Source organism: Oncorhynchus masou, chromosome 9 (genome assembly GCF_036934945.1).
Source record: "Oncorhynchus masou masou isolate Uvic2021 chromosome 9, UVic_Omas_1.1, whole genome shotgun sequence".
Classification (NCBI taxonomy): Eukaryota; Metazoa; Chordata; class Actinopteri; order Salmoniformes; family Salmonidae; genus Oncorhynchus; species Oncorhynchus masou.
This window is the reverse complement of record NC_088220.1, coordinates 51,130,639-51,146,171: the sequence shown is the minus strand read 5'-3', so window position 1 is coordinate 51,146,171 and position 15,533 is coordinate 51,130,639. Positions and strand designations below refer to the sequence as shown.

At 40.0% G+C, this 15,533-nt stretch overlaps 1 protein-coding gene across 1 annotated transcript in view; it reads right to left on the bottom strand.

Annotated features, from left to right (window-relative positions):
- Window positions 1–4,098: 4,098 nt before the first annotated feature.
- The window catches only part of LOC135546129 (leucine-rich repeat and fibronectin type III domain-containing protein 1-like protein), a 146,502-nt gene continuing 135,067 nt past the window's right edge, over window positions 4,099–15,533 (bottom strand). Inside the window, exons 5-6 of the mRNA XM_064974297.1 lie at window positions 5,475–5,528; window positions 4,099–5,192 (exon numbers count right to left, since the gene is read on the bottom strand). The gene's annotated coding sequence lies outside the window, so the exon portion shown is untranslated. The remainder of the gene's footprint in view (window positions 5,193–5,474; window positions 5,529–15,533) is intronic.

Here is a 15,533-nt window from a genome sequence, read left to right as displayed (position 1 = left end):
TAGAATGTTATATAAAACGTCGCCATGATAATGTGGAATTTTCATTCAAATGATGCTAACTTATGTGGCTCATCCAGTGGAAGGTATTTGTTGTAATGTCAGTTGAGTTGACTCAACAAATTGCAGAGTTAAGGGTACACTTCCTGCGTTTACTTCCTGCCACGGGTCGAGATCAAAAATATACAGGTTAAGGCAACGTCTTCACAAATCTGGGACCAGCGCCGTTGCTAACTACCAGTGCCGTTGCTAACTAGCATAGCCATTGTTACAAAGAGTTATGGGATATTAGAATCCCGTTGTCTTAACCTTTGTCATCTTCAACCTATGGGAACACTCAAATGGCTGCCAGTCCACCCATTATGCCATCATTGACTCGAATGGAGATTCATTCTATTTCTATGGGTAGATATGTCAGTGAAAATGGGTCACTGACAGAAGACAAAAACGGAAAAATTCCAGCCTAGTTCAGAATTGGGAAAACTTCACACTTCAATGAACTGTGAAAGAGCTAGGCAAAACAAATGCTGTGCAGGGGCCTGTGCTGCTCGTAGAGGGAGGACGCCCTAATCTCTCTTTTGTCCCGGGCCAGGTAGGGGTCTCGCTTTGGGGATGAAGTTCCCCTTGAAGTGGAGTGAAGCAGGGTGGGCATAATGAAGTGTGATGGGACACCCACCAGCCTCCCCTCACAACCCCCTCCACCACCACCACCTCTCACCCCGTCCCATACAGCCCCAGCCCGTGCCATTATTTCCCCTTACGTCCTTCCTGGGTCTGTGGAGAAGCCAACAGATGTTGGCTGGTGTGAAAGGACCCTTGAGCTCATAAACTAGCCGCCGGGATTTGGAGGCGACGGGATCAAAGAGAGGCCTACTTGATTACCTCTACATTCACATATATTCTGACAAATCTTCACGCTCAGCATGTAGACAAATGAGTGCACGCATGTATTCATACATGGATTGCATTTCCATTGTCCACATACCCACACATTCACTAACGTGCACACAAGGGCAAATGTGTACACAAATGCAAACATGATTACACACAAATTGACAGACTCACATGCAAACAGGCACGTGCACACATGCTAGTTACAATACAAAATGGGTCTGTCTTATGTAATATTTTTCAGTGTAATAACGGAAGAATTCACCAATGTATCTAGTTGAGGAGACAGATAAAATATGCAGACAGAGGAAACTAATTTGGCGCCCAGCAGTGTTGAGCGACAGCTACACTTCTGTCCCTTTTCCCAGATTTACAGGGCAGAACGGAGAATCAAGGACACAGGTAGTAATTGTCTGAATCTTCGTTGAGTTTGACAAATCCAGGTTATGCAACAGAGTGCTGCCTGCGATGCCTGGTGACAATTAAAATAGCAAGCAGAGAAGGTAATCTGCCAAAATACTCAGGCAACCTTGTCTGACAACATGACAGGAGCAGAATGCGGTAGCATAACGGTCCTTCCTTAGATACCTGTTAGACACCGACTGCTCAGCTTTTCTTTCCTGGATGAACATGCATTTAGGCCAAATGTAAAGGAAGTGGAATCGGTGGACGTGCCAAGTGTCGAACTCGTAGCTTTATTCTCTGATATTCTAGTGGCAGCGGTCGCGTCTCCCTGTCTGACAGCGTGGGCCTTTCATCCATAGGAGATGTCCCTGCTAGTCCTCCCAGAATGTCACCTCAGCAACATCACCACCCACTTTCATCCACTAGGAACAGGAAGTGTTTTTTTTATGACTGTTTCCTGGATGTTACACTTCATTGTTTACTCTCCTTGAGCAGTGATAAACTCACTGGGATTTCTGTGGTCAGCTCGATGTTGTTATTACAGCTCACTAATTAAAGTACTACAACAAAAAGGGAATAAGAGCTTTGTCATTAAACACATCTCTTTCTGTCTGTGGCTCTTGTTTTTCGGGGGATGAGAAGTGAGCATCTTGGGTATTCCGCCATCAACTGCTCATGGAGGGACAAGTGACACTCACAGACGTAGGGTAATATCTCTTGCAGTCCAAATTAGCTTTCACTCATATTACCCCAAAGAAACACATCATGTACATCTCTCTCAAGATTTTGTTTGAACATTTAGTCACATGGCTCAAATCACCAGAGAAAGTCCTTTGCATTTCTGTACACTGAAAGTTCATAATATCAGTGAGTTTTGGGGGACAGTTAATACAACATGAGGTTTGTATTCACTCACTTAAAAAGGACAGACTAGTCCTAAAAACCCCATAGGAGTTATTCAATCTCACAACAGTCACAGGTTCAGGCAGAATTGCATATCAAATGCATTACTATTCCCGAGAATGTAAGCTGTCTGCCTGAGCAATTGTGGGAATTTTGACATTATCTGTGGGACTAGCAGAGGCCCAAGAGATCTGTCTGCCCGGGGTGTTTAGTATTCTACACCACCTGCTTGGAGCCCGAACGACCAATGATGTTAGATTTAATTCCATCTAGCAAAAATGCTGAATCATTGCTCCTCCATTTTACAAGACTCACAAACATACCATGATTAAAGTAGAGGAATCCAGATGTAGGGTAATGTTCTTACCTCATGTTCTATGTTTTTTTCTTTTGGATCTTAAGCCCCGTCTATACCTGCTGCTCACATGCGTCCTTCGTCCTGATACCAATCAGATCAGAATGCGTCTTTTAATTGTCTACACCTGTTGACACAATCAGAATGTGGACAAGATCAGGACATCAGGCATATGTTAGCTCCAGGTGTAAACGGGCTCGTGATTAATGTTTTATTTGCTTTGGAGAATATTGATGAGCACCACATCTGGCAAAAGTAGTTTAATTAGAAAAGCACCAGGAGTACTCGTGTGATTTCACTTCAACAGGGACTCTTCAAAATGTCAACGTCGAAAAGGTAGGCCTAGTAGTAGAGTTAAAGGTAGTCATGCATTTAATGGAAAGTGAAGAGGAAAGTTAGAAAAGGGATCCAGAACTTTCTCCTGAATCTAATCACAAGAAGGTGATGTGCAGTGTTTTGTAGTGAGGGGCAATCTCAGCCTTTTTTGCAAAGCTCTAAATCCATTCAGACATTCTCTTAGACAAGCAGATATTCTTTGCGTAAATCAGCACTCACGTGAATAGGAATCTGCTGTAAAAGCATCCAAATTGATAAATGACATATCAATAATAGTAAAGATTTACCATAATGCAGGCAAGGCTGACAACAATATGTGAGAGTGGAACCACTTCACTGGTTACCTTGCAAAGCAACTTTTGGGCTCCCTTCTGTAAAACATGCTAATAAGCAATTGCACATTAATCTCAATGAATGTTGTCAATCCTGCTGATGCTTTTTGCTTTACTAAAATACATACTGCATATATATATATATATATATGGTTGCCCATGGACATTTGCCAAGCATAATGACACAGCATATTTAAACAATGGCGTAGATGGACTGTCTGACCACAGGCTGGGAAGCAGAAGAACACCTACAGTTAATCACAACAACAGAGTCTGGGGAAAGTACAAGGGTCTCAGAGATTAGGGGTGTCTGGCTATGATATAACCACTAGCATCTATATCCCTGTTACTTACCCTGTTGTTAACATGTCACATCCCATGTTTTAGACAAAACTGTGTCAGGCTATGGCAAAAGGAGCATTTTGGAGCATACTACAGCATGTATTTAATTAACATGGACAGTGTAAGTCAGGACAACTTCATGGCACAGGGTTAAAATAGTATTACTGTATATATATTGGCTAAACTGCTGAGAAATACCCCTGTACAGGCAACAATGAACTCAACCAAGATAGAGACGCCTGCTTCTCATATGTCTTTCCCAGACTAATCTATGTCTGAGTTGAACTGAGCTGAGGGGGACTGGTTAACGCCACTAAAACAGCCTCTGGCGACCCTTAGTGGCAAAACCATACTTCTGTAACTGTCATTACATTGTCATGAGGTCAGTTTGGTTAAAAACTGACCAACAAAGCTGATGAATTCACTGTTTCTAACGTATTTTCTTCATGTAAAATAAGTTGGACACTTAACAATGCAATTATTAATCTATGAATATGATTAGCTTCAGAAATTGTGTGAATAATGTTGCTGCACAGCTTCAAGAAAAATAATTTTATTTCTTTATAAATCCACATATTTTACCTATGAAAGCATACAATTCCATCTCACATATTTTTTTCTTATTGTTGTTTCATAATTCAAAGGAAATATGGGTATCAAATCAGAGAAAATTGAAGGTATATCTCACATACAAATACATACACAGTCAACAGTAAGGGAAAAATTGTATTTGATCAATGTGTCCATCTTTTCCATATCGAAAGTGTTATACAATAGGGTCGGTTTCTTTTGTCAGAATGAAACTTAACTCACCATTTCACCATCAAACCAAAACGCAATACTTGTGCTGTAAGTTCATGTAATCAAACCAAACCAGATCCAGGTTCTTATTTTGACCTCATCTTGAGAGCCCATGTTTTAATTCCAAGTTGGGATATCCATGGCCAAATAATATGATTTGTTTTCACCATCATCCAAAATGGATGTATCTGATCTCTTAATTGATGAATATACTATTCAATTGTCCATATAGACAGAGAGAGAGAGAGAGAGAGAGAGATGGGGGGGGGTAGAGAAAGAGAGAGTGAGAGAAAGAGAGCAAGATAGGATTATAAAGATTATAAAGTGCCCTAAGAGATCAAAGAACAACCGTTTGATATCGGTGCATCGACGCGACATCGCTGTGTGCTAACGCTTCCAAGGCCCTCTGGGAGGAGAACAAAACACTATTGCCTTTTCCTCTTATTGTATTCCTTTGGCAAATGACCGATCGTTAAGGGAGAGTGGAGCTTTACTACGAAACCCACAATACATCATCAAAACCATCCAAGGGTGTTCCTCTGTAGTAGGCAATTTCAATGGGAATCCCAACAAGTATTCCCGAAAGGAATGTTAGGCGTCTGGGTTAAGGTCAATTCATTCCTCACGCATTAAAAGAAGCCCCAGGCTTTGGAAAACATTTCCCTCCACTCCACAGGGCTGGATTACATCACAGTTCCGGATAGAATTGCATAAGTGACAGAGCACAGCGATTCCATGGCATCCACCCCATCTCTGCTCCCAATGCTGTTCTTGGCTTCATATTTATTATTTTGTGTTTTTCCAACTTCCTTGAACCGGGGGGACTTCACCTGGAGGAGAGAATTAGAGTAAATATCATTAAGTAGTGACACAACCTGCTGTCTACTAGAACCTCTAATGCAAAAGAAGGACAATTACATTCATCAGAATGTTGGTAAAAACGTGACATTTCAGGAAAGTTCAGTGAAAATATACTATTTGTGGTCTACTTGTCCCTTATTCCCTTCTCATTCGCCCTTTGAAGCAGACTTGCGTAACGTCATACTTTCCCCATCTCTATGTAGAACTTTAATATAGCATTCAAATGTATAGCTCTCTGTCCCCAAACTCACCTTTCCATTCTCCATCCCTCCACCTCAGAGGACGAGCATGGGTGATGTGCAAATCTGGAAGAGACAGGACACAGGAATCAGTGCACCAACCTCATAAACCTCTCACCTGAGCTAAGAATACCTGTAAAGTTTCCACATGTCTTACCTGACCCAGGGGGGTACAAGTCTGTAGATATGAATATCACATCTGGCTAGGTGGCTGCACCTACCAGTTCCTTTTAGACAGTGAAGAGACACAAGAAAGTAAGGAGGGTAAGAAGGTGTGCTAGAATAGTATGGGCCAGATCCAAACCCACTCCAGAACTGGGATATCTGTTTGATCAGAAGGCAATGGCAATAACCGCTAGATCGCCCCAGACCACACAACTACCAGTATTTGACAGTGTCTTACACATATGTCTTGTTCAAAATGAGATGATAAAAGACCACCAGAGACCACCACAAAGCTTCACTAAGAACCTGGTTCGCTGACTGATTTGGAAAGTTGTTTTCTTCCATACAAAGCAATGCTAATGCTAATAAATCTGCCAAGATAATTCTTTTCAGAGTGTTGATATGCTACGGGATGGAGACGGCCCAATGATGTAATGCACACATACTTACATGCATAGCATGGCTGCTTGTGCCGCAGTCTAAGGGGGAAAGGGTCTGCTCCTCTCCTGGTAGCACAGACGGGGTGGAGGTAGAAAGGGGGGAGGTTGCGTCCTACTTTTAGCAGTGCCCCACCAATGGTGAGTATCTGCTGATCACGTCTCCCGCTGACACCTCATCCCCTCTCCTCTCATACACCCCCCCCTTCCTACACTTATTTATTAGAACAAGCTCTAAATCTGCACCTTCTTACCTGTTTCTCTCCTGTGCTGCTTTATTTTCTCTCTCGCTTTCTCGGTACCCCCTTTCACTCTCTTCTCCATCCCTACCTCTTTCTCTCACTCCCTTTCTTTCAAGCCCTCCATGCCTTTCTCCCTCTGTACACCACCATCGATCTCTCTATCTTCGTCCACCTTGACTCTGTTGATCTCTTTCTTTTTTCCCCTTCCCCTACATCTGTATCTCTCTCCCCCGTCTCTCTCTCCCCCCGTCTCTCTCTCTCTCTCTCTCTCTCTCTCTCGTCGCCGGTAACTCTGTCAGCCTCATTGAGTTGCTGTGAGAGCGACACAATGAGTGATCTGTCATCTCCTCGCTGGCTGTCTGATGCTCCTAGATGAATTATCGATGCAAACACAGAGTATTTCACAGCTAAATGCTGAATACTGAGGCTGAGGAAGGATGCAACCTCATCTACCTCATCCAGGCCTGTCACAGAGGGAGAACACTGCCTGCTGCTGCCCACAGCTATAAACACACACGGTACCGGGACAGATGGCCATTAATTGAGCCAACTAAACTGTCTTCTTCAAGAAGTAAGATGATGATCGATAGGGTTGTAAACCATATGTAACCAAGGTCTAATCACTCGGCCGTCTGAGACAAAAATATATCATTCTCCTGAATGGATATGTAATGCAACCAGGACTCATAAACTGCTCAACAACAAAACCAATTGATCCCAATTGAGAGCTGCATGGATTGTTTCACTGCTACAGCTGTTGATGACTCATTATGCAAGCTATTACATGTGGTAAATGAAGACAGTGATCGTAATGTTGATAATCTCTTAGCTTAGGTCAGGGGTTCACAAACCTTTTGGCCCACGACCCCATCTGAAAATTCTCACTCATGTGAAAAAAACTGTAATTAACAGTCAATGTTTACTTTTTTATTTAGGGCTATGGCATTCAATTGAAAAACATTCTAACAGTATTTTTGATTGTCTTTTCAACTCACCATCACATACTATTTTTGAAATTTTTAATTAAAAAAACAAAATATATATTTTTATTTTAAGGGGTGGATCAGCTTAATATTGCGGGAAGAATATTGGTTCCATCAATTTAATTGTCTGCATAATTTCCAATCCCCCATGTTTTTTGTGGGTAAATATATATATCCATACATGCATGCATACATGTACACATATATACATACACATACCTATATAGACATACATACTTTTTTAAAGAATAAACCTTTATTAGTATTCCCCGCTAACCCTACCACCGATCCCCCAATTGGAGTAAACTAATAAACACTTCGGCTTTTACCTTCAATTTATACATCTTATACATACTCTACAGACACAGTCTACTTTACAATAGTTATTTTTTGTTTGTTTTTTAGTCCTTCCTCTATTTCTGATGTCCATCCAGTTTGATTTCTATTTGTAACTGTGCTATTTCACAAAAGTTCTGAACCTATATACATTTTGGCACAGCTGTCAGTTTTTTGGTCCTTAAATGGAATTGGTATATGTTTTTATTTATCACACTTGTCTTTAACCATTTATGTTCCTTAATACAGGGCCGACATACAAGGTCCTTACTTTTTCCCCGTCTATTCGCCTCTTCCATTTTTGTGGTAATGCTGCAATTAATTGGTTGTAATTTTGGGTAGAGCAGACATTTCTATATGTCTGTGTTAGCTGCATGTGTGACATAACTCCACCAGTCCTATTTATGATTTCATTCACAAAAATTATACCTTTTTAAAGAAATTCTTTGAAAAATACAGTTTTTTCAAAATCAATTAGTATATTTGAATTTAACCACAATATTTGTTGTATTACAATATTTGTTGTCTTTTTAGGTGGATTAAACTGAAATTGCAACCAACTTTCTAAGGCTTGTTTAAAAAATAAAGACATTTTGGAGATTATTTCCTTTTCAAACAATCGAAAGTGGGCCGGTGTAATCTGATTAAAGGAAAAAGGCCCTTCTTGAACATAGGATGAGACATTCGTACCAAAATATCTAGAGAACCAGTTTGGATTTAAGTATAACATTTGTATGACTGATGCCTTTAGTGAGAGGACTAATGCTTTAATATTTAATAATTACTGCCCTCCGAATTCATATTCGTTATATAAATAGGCGCTTTAACTTTTATCTTTTTATCTGGCTTGCCATTCCAAATAAAATGTAATATTTTATGTTCATATCATTTAAAAAGCAGATCACTAGGTGTAGGCAAAACCATAAGCAAATAGGTAAACTATGATATGACTAAAGAGTTAATCAGGGTGATTTTTCCACAAATAGACAGGTATTTTCCTTTCCATGGAAGCAAGATTTTTGCTAACTTTCTATAAAAATGTATTGGTGAGATCATTTCTTTCTTTTGGGATTTGTATACTGTGTATGTCGAAGGAAAAAGGAAACCGCACACTGCTCTTGATAGTATCACCGATCTTTAATAAGCTTACGTATCGGCCACACAGCCTTCATCAGAGCTTTTTTTTTTCTTGCCCAGTATGTCCGCATCTCCGTCAGACCATTTTATTGGTAAACTACATGGTAAGGTAAAATTTGCATTTTTTTGTGATCCAATACGTAATATTATCATAATTTGGTTTTAATCCAGAGAGAATAGCAAAGGTATCTATATCCTCTATGAGGGCAAGGAGAGACTCGAATTGTGGTTTTAAAAGAAAAGATGAATCATCAGCGTACAATGACACCTTAGTTTTTAAGCCACGGATTTCCAATCCATTAATATTATTGTTTGATCTAATCTTAACAGCTAACATCTCGATGGCAATAATAAATAGATATGCCGATAGTGGACAACCTTGTTTTACTCCTCTAGAGAGTTTAACACTTTCTGAGATGTAGCTATTATTTATTATTTTACACCTAGGTTTACTATACATAACTTTAACCCATTTTATAAGAGATTCCCCAAAATTGAAATATTCTAGGCATTTATACAGTGCCTTGCAAAAGTATTCGGCCCCCTTGAACTTTGCGACCTTTTGCCACATTTCAGGCTTCAAACATAAAGATATAAAACTGTATTTTTTTGTGAAGAATCAACAACAAGTGCGACACAATCATGAAGTGGAACGACATTTATTGGATATTTCAAACTTTTTTAACAAATCAAAAACTGAAAAATTGGGCGTGCAAAATTATTCAGCCCCCTTAAGTTAATACTTTGTAGCGCCACCTTTTGCTGTGATTACAGCTGTAAGTCGCTTGGGGTATGTCTTTATCAGTTTTGCACATCGAGAGACTGACATTTTTTCCCATTCCTCCTTGCAAAACAGCTCGAGCTCAGTGAGGTTGGATGGAGAGCATTCGTGAACAGCAGTTTTCAGTTCTTTCCACAGATTCTCGATTGGATTCAGGTCTGGACTTTGACTTGGCCATTCGAACACCTGGATATGTTTATTTTTGAACCATTCCATTGTAGATTTTGCTTTATGTTTTGGATCATTGTCTTGTTGGAAGACAAATCTCCATCCCAGTCTCAGGTCTTTTGCAGACTCCATCAGGGTTTCTTCCAGAATGGTTCTGTATTTGGCTCCATCCATCTTCCCATCAATTTGAACCATCTTCCCTGTCCCTGCTGAAGAAAAGCAGGCCCAAACCATGATGCTGCGACCACCATGTTTGACAGTGGGGATGGTGTGTTCAGAGTGATGAGCTGTGTTGCTTTTACGCCAAACATTACGTTTTGCATTGTTGCCAAAAAGTTCAATTTTGGTTTCATCTGACCAGAGCACCTTCTTCCACATGTTTGGTGTGTCTCCCAGGTGGCTTGTGGCAAATTTTAAACAACACTTTTTATGGATATCTTTAAGAAATGGCTTTCTTCTTGCCACTCTTCCATAAAGGCCAGATTTGTGCAATATACGACTGATTGTTGTCCTTTGGACAGAGTCTCCCACCTCAGCTGTAGATCTCTGCAGTTCATCCAGAGTGATCATGGGCCTCTTGGCTGCATCTCTGATCAGTCTTCTCCTTGTATGAGCTGAAAGTTTAGAGGGACAGCCAGGTCTTGGTAGATTTGCAGTGGTCTGATACTCCTTCCATTTCAATATTATCGCTTGCACAGTGCTCCTTGGGATGTTTAAAGCTTGGGAAATCTTTTTGTATCCAAATCCGGCTTTAAACTTCTTCACAACAGTATCTCGGACCTGCCTGGTGTGTTCCTTGTTCTTCATGATGCTCTCTGCGCTTTTAACGGACCTCTGAGACTATCACAGTGCAGGTGCATTTATACGGAGACTTGATTACACACAGGTGGATTGTATTTATCATCATTAGTCATTTAGGTCAACATTGGATCATTCAGAGATCCTCATTGAACTTCTGGAGAGAGTTTGCTGCACTGAAAGTAAAGGGGCTGAATAATTTTGCACACCCAATTTTTCAGTTTTTGATTTGTTAAAAAAGTTTGAAATATCCAATAAATGTCGTTCCACTTCATGATTGTGTCCCACTTGTTGTTGATTCTTCACAAAAAAATACAGTTTTATATCTTTATGTTTGAAGCCTGAAATGTGGCAAAAGGTCGCAAAGTTCAAGGGGGCCGAATACTTTCGCAAGGCACTGTATATAAACTCCAGTTGTACTTTATCAAAAGCCTTTTCAAAATATGCTATGAAAACCAGGCCTGGTGTCCCCGATATTTCATAGTATTCTATTGTTTCCAGTACTTGCCTTATATTATCTTCAATGTATCGTCCATGTTAAAAACCTGTCTGATTAGGATTAATAATATCTGACAATACTTTTTTAAATCTATGCGCCAAGCATTTTGCTAGGATTTTTGCATCACAACACTGAAGTGTAAGAGGTCTCCAATTTTTTAAATGGACTGGATCTTTATATATACCACTTGGGTCCTGTTTCAGTAATAATGATATCAGACCTTCTTGTTGTGTGTCTGATAATCTACCATTTATATAGGAGTGGTTAAAACATAAACTTTTGTATGCTTCCACTGGTATGCCATCCAGCCCTGGAGATTTCCCATTCTTAAAGGCCCCAATTGCATCAAGCAGTTCCTCCTCTGTAATTTGGCCTTCAGATGAGTCTTTCTGTACAGATGTTAATTTTACAATATTATTAGGAAAAAAATACATACAATTAGTTTCAGTTAGTGGAGATGGAGGAACCTGAAACAAAAACATATTCTTAAAGTACTTTACTTCCTCTTTCAAAATATCATTTGGTGAATCATGCGTGACTCCATCATTTGTAACAACTTTTAAAACATTTTATGGGTAGCATTTCTATATTGAAGATTGAAAAATAATTTGGTGCATTTTCCCCATATTCCATCCAGTTCGCTTTATTTTTATAATCTATTACACTGGATTTTTCTTGAATAAGTTCCTCCATTTCTTTTTGTTTTTCCTCTAACTTATTCTGTGCCTCTATGATATTGTTTTTATTGCTATCTAACTGTACTGATAGTCCTTCAATTTCCTTTGTTAATATGGACTCTTGATCTAAATTGCTTTTGTTTTATTGATGAGTACTGAATCGCATGGCCTCTAAAGGCACACTTAAAAGTGTCCCATACAATAAGGGGATTTGCTGTACCTATGTTATGTCTGAAAAAGTCAGTTATAAATTCTTCTGTCCTAGTTCTAAACAATTTACCATCTAGTAGGCTTTGATTCAATTTCCAATATCCTCACTCACGTGGAAATTCTGTAGAGTAATATATATGCCAATTATGTGATGATCCGACCGCATTCTGTCCTCTATCAACACTTTTTAAACTTTTGGTGCCAGAGAGAATGGCATAAGAAAGAATTCAAGACGACTAGCTTGATTAAGCCTCCGCCATGTATATCTCACTAGGTCAGGGTATTTAAATCTCCATATATCCACTAATTCCAATATATCCATGACATTCATGATTTCCTTAAGTGCCTGAGGGTGATAGTTTGTAGTGTGATTTCCTTTCCGGTCCATAGAGGTATTTAAGACCGTATTAAAATCTCCCTGTAACGGCTTTTGTCTGGTGGAAGAGAAGCGGACCAAAATGCAGCGTGGTGGTTATTCATGTTCTTTAATAAATGAACTCGACATGAAATAACTAAACAAAACAATAAATGTGTGAAAACCTATACAGCCTATCTGGTGAACATAAACACAGAGACAGGAACAATCACCCACGAAACACTCAAAGAATATGGCTGCCTAAATATGGTTCCTAATCAGAGACAGGTGATTATCGTTGTCTCTGATTGGGAACCATATTTAGGCAGCCATATTCTTTGAGTGTTTCGTGGGTGATTGTTCCTCAGATCAAAATTACTGTTAATTAAAACCATCACCCCTTTTGAATTTCTTTTACCCATGGGAGAAATATATTTCGTCCCCCCAGTTCTTTTTCCACAAAACTTTCAACGATTGTTGAATCGGTTTCCTGTAAACAATATATGTTATATTCCTTCTCTTTTAGCCAGGTAAATACTGATCGTCTTTTCTTATTATCTGCTAGGCCATTACAATTGTAACTGGCTATACTTATTTCATCACTTACCATAATGAGACACAACTTTCAATTCTATTTATCAAAATATATGTTTGTAAACGTGCCATTAAAAAGTAACATGATGATTGAGTGTCTATATAGCTGTACCATGATATTTGCATTGCTACTAAGTAACCCTCCAATTGGTCCCCACCATTCCACCCGCTAAAAGCCCTCCTCATCCCGAGCTGGGCCGTCATCCCAATGTCCGACAGACCACCTCCGACCCTTCGCATCCCATAGCCCTGAACATACTGGGATCCATCCTTCAAAAAGAGCACACAGTGCCATTTACCGAATTGAAGTTTATCAACTGCCAAATGCATTTCCATCGCCCTCACCCCAATTTGTATTATATATAGCTGTGGATCATCCTCTATTGTCCCTAACATATTTTACTCCTTCGCAAGAGTTGTGGGATACACACATACACCCACACACACTCAACCCTTTCCCCCCACACAACCATAAACTCACATTCTCAACAGTTGCACCATCCCAGAGCCCAACTCAAGAAAGGTCCTGATTTACAAATGCACTTACTGTTGCAGCTGCATGAGAAGGCCTGCAAGACCGCGCAAAAACAAAATGGGCAGAAATGGAGAGATTTTATGAACCATTGTCACATCCTAGATGATGGAGGTCAAATGTACACCTTTTCCCTGAAACACCTACAATACGTTCACCCATATTGACCATATTCCCAAGCATCTCAATGCAGTCAGACTTTTGATTTTGTGCCACCAGGGTCACAATAATATACCCCCTCTCTGAATGTCCGAGTGTGACCCCCCTCCCCATGGGTTACTGCAGCTAGTGTTGCCAGCACTGCCAACGACAAGGTCGTTAAGATTCTCATTAGCTGCTTTGAGAATTTCCTTGTATAGTATGCTCTCCCTTTAGGGGGCTATGGCTTTGCTGGACCAACCCTGCCAAACAGGCTCAGAATCTTGAGGGGGCAGTGCTGCTCTTGGTCTCTGACCACATTTTGGCTGCATACAGCCCACTTACAGCAGGCCCATAAAACAGTTAGGGATTTCTCCTTAGTATCTGGGTCATTCAGGTGGGTGTCTAGGGTATAGGGTTGTGGACCATACCATTAAATTAGGATCATAAATAAATAATTGGATATAATTTATTTAACAAATGTAGTTCCCCATGATAGGACAATAAATACATCAAATGTATAATTTATTTTAAAACTGTTCCACCATGATAGGACAGTAAATAAATAAGACGTATAATTCATTATAAAAGTATATCCATTATCTGAACAACATTGAAAGCTCTCTCATACCCCGGCTCACAGCAATACATTGGTTCTGGGATATGCAACTATTTCATGACTCACTCACTCAATTTTCCCAAACATAGCAAATAAAATAAAACATAAACACACACCACACCATCCACACATATTGTGCCTTCGGTTTACATAGTTTTTATCTTCACCATGTTGAATTAGTGCTTGTGTTCCAATTAGTTATATGTGAAGATATATACAAAAGCAATTGTTTTTATTGTATTGTTTACAATCCATAACCGGGCTAGAATTGTGTTTCATTAATTTTCCTCATCTATAAGAACTTTGTATTTTAAAATAACTTTGTAATTTATATACCAACACATACTATTAGTGTGGGGCAGTCAATTGCAAATTAGTCTGACATAATGTCCCTTATCTCACCACCACTAATTAGAGTGCTTGATGCATGTCGTGTCAGAGCTTTTTAAAGTCAGGGGGCGTGGTCGACAGTGCTCATCTCATCTCTGCTGTCACATCCAACCTGGATCGATATTTGGTTTTAACGCAGACGAGAGCACTGAAACCAGCTTCACGCAGATATGAGCTGGCGAAGAGTAGCCTACCATGAGTTTTATGGTGCTTTCAAGACAACAGGGAACTCAGGAAAATACGAGGTCAAATCATGACGTCAGTGATCTTTAGGTCAGAAAGTCAGAGCTCTAGAAAGAAGTCTAGAAAGAAGCCAGAGATCCCAAGTTAGAATTCCTAGTCGGATAACTTCAAAATTATTTTCCCCAGTCAGAGCTCGTTTCTTTCCGAGTTCCCAGTTGTCTTGAACGCACTGAAGTCAGAAGACGGAGATTTCCGAGCACGCAGTTGTTTTGAACGTGGCATTAATGCTCAAAGGGAGACGGCAGGGTATTCCCTTAGAGTCAGGAACCATAACTCTTCTGTAGTTACCTGTGAATGCATTGCCTGCAGCATTCGGTCACATGACAGCTCGATCAGCTGTGCGACTGTCAACTGAGCCAGGATCACAGTCAAATGGATTGGGAAGTAGGTCCATCCCAAAGTGCTCTTCCAAGCATTGGAGGTGAGCATTCATCACTGGTGTGGGACAGTTAATGATGCTGTTTTCTGTTATTTCTTTTTCATTACACCGAAAGTAAACCAGTTCCTCTCTCAACGCATTTTTTTCTCCAACAATCCCCCTTGATAACCACCAAGCCTCGGTGTGAAACAGAACATTGTCATGCTCTGATCCCATATCTCCACATAGTTTTGCAAACAGGTGTGCGCACAGTGGATGTGGTTTGATGTTGTTTACAATCGAAGTTACCTGTTGCATTATATCTCAAAGCTCGGTGCTCGGTTGCTCTCGGTGTATCATACAATTTATCCATATGGCAAACGGAGACACATACATAACTAGCGTGCAG